We start from the raw sequence: 7,517 nt of genomic DNA, 5'->3' as shown, positions 1-7,517 counted from the left end.
AAAAGCAAGCAATGTTCTTGACTTTATTAATAGGTGCTTAGAGTACAAGAGTAAGGAGGTGATGTTGGACTTGTACAATACACTTGTTAGACTTCAGCTGCAGTATTGTGTACAGTTGTGGGTACAACATTTTGTAAAGATACAAATGCATTGGAGAGAGTGCAGAAGCGGTTTACTAGAATGCTTCTAGGAATGAGAAACTTCAGCTGTGAAGATAGATTGAAGAAGCTGGAACTGTTCTCTCTGGAGAGAAGATTGAGTGGAGATTTGATTGAGGTTTTCAAAGTCATGAGGTGGGCTGGACAGAGTAGATAAGGTGAAGTTGTTCGTGCTTTGTAGAAGATACAAGAATGAGAGGGTATAGATTTAAAGTGATATGCAAATGAAGAAAGGGCAATGTGAGGAAAAACTGTCAGTGAACAACCATTTACAAGTTATCTACAAATTATTTAGCTGCTGTTCCCTACCCTAAAGGAGGTTATTCCAGAAACTCCACCAAACCTCACAATCAGTAGTCAGCCTGTTGACTTGAAAACAAGTAAAATCAGTCAAAGAGATCAAGATTGAAAGAAACAATGGATGACTCATCATTTGACCACTGAACCTCAATAAATTTACATGGCACATTATATAAAAATAAAATCAGGTGCTTTTATAATTCGTACCTTGTGTGTTAAGCCTCACACTAGTTACATTGTCAGGACATACTCACTATTGAGGCTCACTTGAAGGATAGCAAATTGGGTGAGTTTCTGAAGAGCAATGGCAAGAATGCAGAGAAAAAAAATAATTGAACAATAGCAGTGTTGATGGTGAGTCATTCAAGAGAATAGTAATTGATATTTTTAATGCTCATGATTCATTTGGAAGCTAAATATATTTTATGTTGGCTTAAATTTCCTGCAACTAATTTACAGCAAAATCACAAAATCACTTCAGTGCAGAAATAAAGGCCATTGTACCCAACAAGTCCATCCCAGCTCTCTTCAAGAACAATTTGTTCTCGTCACACTCTTCTGCCCTTTCCTGTATCCCTTAACTCTATTCTATATAGATTCTTATCCAATTTCCTTTTGAAAGTCTTGATTAACTCTCCCTACACTGCCTTCTCTCTGCATTCAGATCCTAACTACTCACTAGCTGAGAAATATTTCCATTGTGTCATTTTGTGTTTCTTTTGTCAATCACCTTAAATCTGTGTTCTCTGTTTCTCGACTGCTCAAGTAATGAGGTCATTTTTTTCTCTCTATCTATTCTGTCCACTCCCATCATACTTTTTAACCCGTCCATCATATTACCTGAAGCCACTTCAGAAAAATAGGAACATATGGCCTAGAAGCAGAGATGGGCCTTCAAATTTGCTCCACCATTCAATAAAATTGTGGTTAATCTAATTGTGGTCTCAATTCCACCTTTCTGAAGAAACTCTACTTCTTTACTGCTCGAAGGCCCAGTTTTGTTTACACACTGATCACTGCTGCCTTAGATGATGGAGAGCATGTGACTCAGACTCCATTGATGATTGCAACCCACATTTTAGGACACCCCAGTTTTACATTATTTCCCACTTTACATTAAAACAAGTTGTCCATTATGACTTCTCTGTAGTGTGTCACCTCTGTAATAATTAAAATGCTACAAATCATATGCCTCATAAATGAGGACAGCACTGAATGAATACAGATCATCTAAAAATCATAGAATGTCAGTATTAGGTCCTTTCAGATGCACATGACTGGAAGGGTTGAACTTGGCAGTCTTTGTGATATCTGCAGTACCACAGTATATAGACGATACCCAAATAGATATCTACTGGAATTTTTTAAGTGGGTTATTGAGATAATGCAAATTAAAAGCCATTTTTAGTTATCGCCACTCTATCTTCTAATCACAACTGAAGTGATATAAAGATGGAAGTCAGTGGGCATGAAGACATTGACTGAGAATACAAAGAAACAATTATCCACTGTGTGTAGAAACTTAGGAGCAGGTGAAGGCCAAGTTTATCCAACTGTTCAACAGATGATGGCTGATCTATGTTTAAACTCCATTTATCCATCTTTGTTTCACATTCCTTGATTGCTAAAAAACATCTATTGATCTTAAGTCTTAAAAATTTCAAACGATCCAGAATCCAATTAATCTTTCCTGTCTCACTCTCATGCTCACGTTAAGGTTAGGTTTTGAAACTATGGTTGTTCTACTTGAAGCACAGGAGATTCAGTGGAGGTTTGATAGAGGAATACATGATGATGGCAGGTTCAGGTAAAGGACATAAAGAAAAGCTGGTCCCATTCTTCAAAGGTACAAGGAATTGAGGATGCAAATTTAAGGTTTTGGGCAAGAGATGCAGAGGGATGTGAGGATGCGTCTTTTACTGTTTGACATGGTTAAGACATGAAACTTACTGACTACAAGAGTAGTTGAAGAAGAAATGATCATTTTAAAACAAAATTGAATGAACAGTTGTGGGAAATAAACTTTGAGGGCTACGGGGATAGGATGGGAATATGGGACTGACCGGATCACTCTGAAGTGAGCCAGCATTGCTAGACAGACCCAATGACCTCCTTCTGTGCTATTATGATTATGTGATTCAATGACTCTAGATTATGTTTTGTCTTCCTGGTATCCATGATTATACTGAAGTATGTCATTCAGCAGATCTGGTTGTGGACACCATCATGCTTGTCCAACTTATGTTAATGCAGTTGTGAGGTACTCTCCTGAAAATTTAGCAGTAGCCTAACAGAAAGTATTGCATTTAAAATAGGAAATGGAGATCATACAGGCTCAGTGACTTTTGCTGCAATTGTCAATGGATGTGTGAGATGATAATCATTTCTTCCGCCAACGGCCATATATGGCCATTACAAGAGCTGCTCCCGAGCTAATCCAGACATATTATTCGAAGAGGTCATTCCTCTCATGATAATTGTTGATTTTTGGGAGCATAAAAAGTTGGTGGACATTTATTGATTTATAAATCTCACCTTGGTTACCTGAAGAAATCTCCAATTGAGCCAAAGCCAGCAATAATGATGGTTGATAACAGATTGCTCAATATAGTCTCTATGTTTATGTGGAAAGCCCTGTATTTCCAAGCAATTGTTGGTGGAGTCAGCATGTTGATGGCTTCAGATCACATGCACTTTCATTGCAATGGTTTGTAGTCCATTTATTAAAAACAGTCCAAGGATTATTAAGAATGGAGATGATGTAATTTACTGTAGAGTTCCAAAGTGTAACACCAGGATTGTCTTTGCTTGTCCTGAGGCCCAAATGGTGGGGATGCTCAGCAGGCTGGTATTAGAAGAACAGTCAGAGTGAATTGTCCTGCAAAGCTATAGGAGGACACAGAGGTAGAGTGGTTCAAAGCTGTGCAGGAAAGATGTTGAAATTAGGCATGTTTGTAAATGGGGAATAACTGGATGTCAGCAGGGACAGAGTTGGCAGCAATATTTAGTATAGGTGAACATCCAGGCATAGCTTTGATGTATGAATTTATTTGTGTAGAAGTTGTGAAACTGACCGGAAGAGCTGAAGAAGCTTTTTTTAGCTTTGAGAGCCTGAAGGAGTAATTAAGCTTGATCTGGGTGTAATCTGATACTAAATATTTCTTTCTATATTTAACAAAACTTGAGAGTAACCCTAAGTTAGAATTACATTTGGAAAATATTAAAGAGACAATAATTATATACTCTGGATACCTGCATATATGAATGTTTGATGTAAGGTATATAATTTATATCTATAAATACAATTTCTGGAATATTTATTTCAAAATAAATACAGGTGATGTTGGTTCCTTCAGTGGTCTAAATGGGCTGAGCAGCCTCCTTCTGCATTGTACCAATCCTATGATCTTGTGATTTAATCCACGATATGTCAAAGAGCAGAAAACTACCAACCCCTGTGATGTTCATAGAAAAATGTTTATACTGTAGAATTTACAATAGGTAAATATGTAAAATCATCAGCTTTGTTTGCAATTTAGAGGGATATGGGATGAGACAGAATTGTTTTAAAATTTAGTTCCGAAGTAAGTTTTTCAGTTCAGTTCAAAAGACACTGGTGTTAGTTTAGAAACCACTTTTTTTGTGTCTTGAAGCAGTTCAGGGAAGAAGCTACCTCACTAGAAAGGTTTAGCTTCTGAAACTTTCACCAGCAACATTTGGTAGAAATCTGTGTGTAATTAGAACTGAGAAAGTTTATACACTCACGTTTGTGGAAAAGTTCATGTCAGTAGGTTTGGAAAGAACTCCTCAAGTCGTCTTCACAACCCTGGCCATGAAACTGTCAGCGTTAATTAAACAGAATCCTCAAGGAGCTGACATATGAGGAGTGTTTCTCTCAGACTTGAGTCTCTGTAATGGATAGTATTGACATATAGATTGAAACATTGTTTTTCAATGTGTTTTAGATCATTTTTACTCTTGTTTATGTTTAGATGGTTCTTTTCATCTCTTTTGCATAATCAAATTCTGTTTATTGTTAAAGAAAATCTATAACCTCATACATCTGCCACCATGTTGACTGGCCAAACTAAAAAAAACTACCAAGCCAGATTTCATTCTGAGATCTGACTTGACTACTTGCAAAAATCTTAAAGATGCTCGATTTTTATTTTCAAAAAAGTTTATTCATGTCCAGGGTTATATCATTCTCGTTTAGACTCATGTTATAATTGGGCCAGTAATGGGCTCTTGTGGTGCAGTGCTAGTGTCCCTACCTCTGAGGCAGGAGGCCTGGGTTCAAGTCCAACCTGGTTCAGACATGTGTCATAACATTTCTGAACTGGTTGATTAAAATATATCTATAATTGAACCAGTTTGCTCACAAAACATGGGACTTGCACTTTAGCATTATTTCAAGGTGGGGTCTAGATAACTTCAAAAAACTGGGTCTCTGCTATTTTTGAGGAGCATTTCCCACTCACCAACCCTGTCCCATAGACCATATGACTATAAGAAAAAGGAACAGACATAAGCTATTCAGCCCCTGTGACTGTTCCACCATTCTATAGGATCATGGCTGATTTGAAGTTCCTCAAGTTCACTTTCCTGCATATTCCCTATAACCCTTGATTCCCCTCCTGATTAAGAAGCTACTTATCTTAGCCTTAAAAATATACAAGGACTCTGCCCTCACAGCTCTCTGTGACAAGAAGTTCCAAGGACTCACAACCCTCTGAGAGAAGAATTTCCTTCTCATCTCAGTCTTATATTTGGGCCCCTTTATTCTGCGACTACAGCCTCTGGTCCTAAACATCCTCTCGGCATTTAAACTGTCAAGCCCCTCAAAAATCATTTGTGTCTTAAAGAGATCACCTCTCATTCTTCTAAATTCCACTGAGTAGAGTCATAACCTGTTTAGCCTTTGCTTATAAGACAATTTCTCCACAATGGGGATCATCCTAGCAAATCTTTTCTGAACTGTCTCCAATGACAGGACATCTTTCCTTCACTAAGGGGACCAAAATTGCTCACAGTACTCTAGACATGGTCTCACTAGCACCTTGTACAGTTGCAGTAAGATTTCCCTACTCTTACACTCCAACCCCTTGAAATAATGGACGTAGCCTTTTTTGTGTTTTGTTTCTTCATCTGTCGTTTGGTATGCTTGCCTTTATTGATCAGTGCATTCAATGTACGAGTTGGGAGGACAGGTTGCAGCTGCACAGACATTGGTTCCGCTACTTTTGTAGTATTGCGTGCAATTCTGGTCTCCCTGCTATAAGAAGGATGTTGTTAAACTTGAAAAGGTTCAGAAAAGATTTACGAGGATGTTGCCAGGTTTGGAGGCTTTGAACTAAAGGAAGAGCCTCAATAGGCTGGGGCTATTTTCCCTGGAGCATCGGGGGATGAGGGGTGAGCTCATAGAAGTTTATAAAATCATGAGGGGCATGGAGAGGGTGAATAGTCAATGTCTTTTCCCCCAGGGTAGGGGAGTCCAAACTAGAGGACATGGGTTTAAGGTGAGAGGGAAAAGATTTAAAAGGGAATTAAGGGGCAACTTTATCACGCAGAGGGTAGTGTGGATATGGAATGAACGGCCAGAGGAAGTGGTGGAAGCTGGTACAATAACAACATCTAAAAGACATCTGAATGGGTGTATGAATAGGGAAGGTTTAGAGGGATAAGGGCTAAAATGCTGGCAAATTGGACTAGATCAATTCAGGATCTCTGGTTGGCATGGTCGAGTTGGACCAAAGGGTCTGTTTCCATGCTGTACATCCCTATGACTCTATTTCTCTTTTGTATCAAAGTTCCCCTTTCAGCAGTGGGGGAAGGCAATTGCTGCAGTGGCAGCAGTGTGGTGTATCTGGTAGTTTATTGAAGGCTTCATTGTTGGTGGCTCTAGTCGGCTCCTCCTGGTGCCGGTGCAGCAGTTTCAGCAGTGGCTTTAGCGGTGGCAGCATGGTGGGTCCAGTTCATTCCTTGTGGCTATAGTAGCAAAGTGGCAGCTTTGGGTGGTGAGTGAAGTGGCAATGGTTTTACCGTCGGTGACTCGGTCGGTCCAGTCTGTCTGCCCTTGCTATGGCGTGACGCAGTGGCTTCAGTGTCTGCTTCAGCAGTGGCAGCATGGTGGGTCCGGTCCAGAAATCCTTGCTTTGACAGCCTCAGCGCGGCTTCAGGGCAGCTTTCCTATTCTCCTTCAGCATTCCAGTAGCCTTCCTGATTACCTGCTGCCCCTGCATGCTAGCTCCCTGCATTTCATGAACGAGTATCGCAAGCTCCTTTGTGTTATAACTTTCTGCAGTTTTTCTCCATTTAAATGATACTGCTGTTTTGTTCTCCTTTCCAAATTGCACAACTGCACATTTCCAAAGTTTTTGCCCACTTACTTAACCTATCGATATCTCTCTGTTTATAGTCAATACAGTGTGGAGCTGGAGGAACACAGCAGGCCAGGCAGCGTCAGAGGAACAGGAAAGTCGATGTTTCGGGTCGGGACCCTTCTTCAGAAATGGGGAGGGGGAAGGGAGCTCAGAAGTAAATAGTGAGAGGAGGGGTGGGGCTGGGGAAGGTGGGTGGGATAGTGATAGGTGAGTACAGGTAGGCAGTGGTGGGGATTGGTCAGTGAGGTGAGAGGAGCGGTTAGGTGGGAGAGAAGATGGACAGGTTGTGTCAGGTCAAGGAGGCAGGGATGAGAGGGAGGCTTGGACATGGGATGAGGCCGGGGTTGGGGAGATTTTAAAACTGGTGAATTCTATGTTAAGGCCATCGGGCTGTAGGCTCCCGAGACAGAATATGAGGGGTTGCTCCTCCAATTTGCATGTGGCATCATCGTGACACTGCAGGAGGCCCAGGATGGACAGGTCTTCAAGGGTGTGGGAGTGGGAGGGAGAGTTAAAATGGTCAGTGACCGGAAGGTGTTGTTCATTATCACATACAGAGCGCAGACGCTCCACAAAACAGTCCCCGAGTCTGCGTTTGGTCTGACCGATGTAGAGGAGGCCACATCTGGAGCAACAGATACAGTAGAGATAACAAGGTGTAGAGCTGGATGAACAC

This window comes from Rhincodon typus, chromosome 1, assembly GCF_021869965.1.
Source record: "Rhincodon typus isolate 14 chromosome 1, sRhiTyp1.1, whole genome shotgun sequence".
NCBI lineage: Eukaryota > Metazoa > Chordata > Chondrichthyes > Orectolobiformes > Rhincodontidae > Rhincodon > Rhincodon typus.
Note: the sequence above shows the minus strand (reverse complement) of the source record.